A 1,591-nucleotide genomic window follows, 5' to 3' on the forward strand; every position below is an offset into this window, starting at 1 on the left:
TGCTAAATCCAGATGAACACAGTCCACATCTTTAGAATCCTTGTCCAAAGGAGAATAAAGCCAGTCTGACCCGAGTCTTTCCTTGTGAACTCATCCTAACTCCTGCTGATCTCTACTTCCATTTCTGAAAGTTCGTAAACCATTTCTTTTTTTCTTTTTTGTATTTTTCACTGGTTACTTTATTGATGATACATGATAACGTCGGGTTCCCTAAGCTCCTCCCTTTCTTTAGGAGATCTAGGATGGAAACTGTTGAGGATGGAAGAGTCTAAGGGTGTTGGAGGTTTGAGTTGGGCAATGACTCCCCAGCAGCTCTGGGCTACTTTCTTCCTTCTTGTACTTTCACTGAGGCTGATAACTCCAGGAGGCTGTTATCCCTTGGAGGCCATGTGGACCATAAGGCCCACCATCCTGTTACGGTAGCTAAATTCATTATCACACCAGGAAATGAGATCAACAAAGTACTCATTGAGGGCAATGCCAGGCCCAGCATCAAAGGTGAAAGAGTGGGTGTCAGTGTTAAAGTCACAGGAAAAAGCCTGGCCCTCATTGTAGCCAAAGATACGATTTAGACTTCTCTGCCTTAATGTCATCATATCTGGTAGCTTTATCCAGACTATAGGTCTGATCTCTGACTGACACATTGGGGCTGGGACACAGGAGGCCATGCCAGTGAGCATTCCAGTGAGTTCAGCGGTGACCTTGCTCACAGCCTTGGCAGTACCAGTAGAAGCAGGGATGATGTTCTGGGAATACAGTTGGCCATCATGCTACAGCTGTCCAAAGGGGCCATCACAATTTTATGGTTGTCTGTGACGGCATGAAGTGTGGTCATGAATTCCCCCCATGATGCTAAAGTTGTCACGAATAACCTTGGCCAGAGGGGCAAAGCAGTTGGTGGTGGAAGAGGCATTGCTGACAATCTCGAGGGTATTATCATACCCCTCATGGTTTATGCCTGAATATGGGGGCATCTGCAGAAGGCACAGAGATGATGATGACCCTTTTGGCTCCATCCTTCAAGTGAACCCCAACTTTCACCAAGGTAGTGAAGATACCCGTGGACTCCATAACATAGTTAGAACTGCATTACCCCATTTGATGTAGGTAGGAGCTCTTTCCTGAAAGATGGAGATGGGCCTTCCATCGATGACACAATTCCCATGCTCAGCTTTGATTGTGCCATAACTTGCCATAGGTGGAATCATTCTGAAACATGTAAACCATATCGCTGAGGTCACTGGAGGGGTCATTGATGATGACAATATCTACTTTGCCAGAGTTGAAAACAACCCTGCTGACCAGATGCTCAATATGGCCAAATCTACTTACTCTGAACTTGACCGCAGTGTCTCAGGGTTTCAGCTGGCACTGCACAAAAATATGTGGCTCTCTGTGGAACAGAGAACAGCAGAGAGCTCCATTTCTTTAACAATTGGCTAATTGTGCTTAAGATTCATCTCAGGCTTACGAGTCTAATGTTGGTATGTAGCTAATTACTGTCCCTTTTTAAAAATAAGAACTACTGCTGTTTATTTGCAGCCTTGTGGCACCAAGCCCATTTCTCTATGATAGTTCAAGATGATTGAAA

The 1,591-nt window shown here is 45.0% G+C and overlaps 1 pseudogene; it reads right to left on the bottom strand.

The window, feature by feature from the left end:
- Window positions 1-371: 371 nt before the first annotated feature.
- LOC109460097 (glyceraldehyde-3-phosphate dehydrogenase) lies at window positions 372-1,326 on the bottom strand (annotated as a pseudogene).
- Window positions 1,327-1,591: the final 265 nt, after the last annotated feature.

The sequence above is a fragment of the Rhinolophus sinicus genome, linkage group LG06, assembly GCF_036562045.2.
Source record: "Rhinolophus sinicus isolate RSC01 linkage group LG06, ASM3656204v1, whole genome shotgun sequence".
NCBI lineage: Eukaryota > Metazoa > Chordata > Mammalia > Chiroptera > Rhinolophidae > Rhinolophus > Rhinolophus sinicus.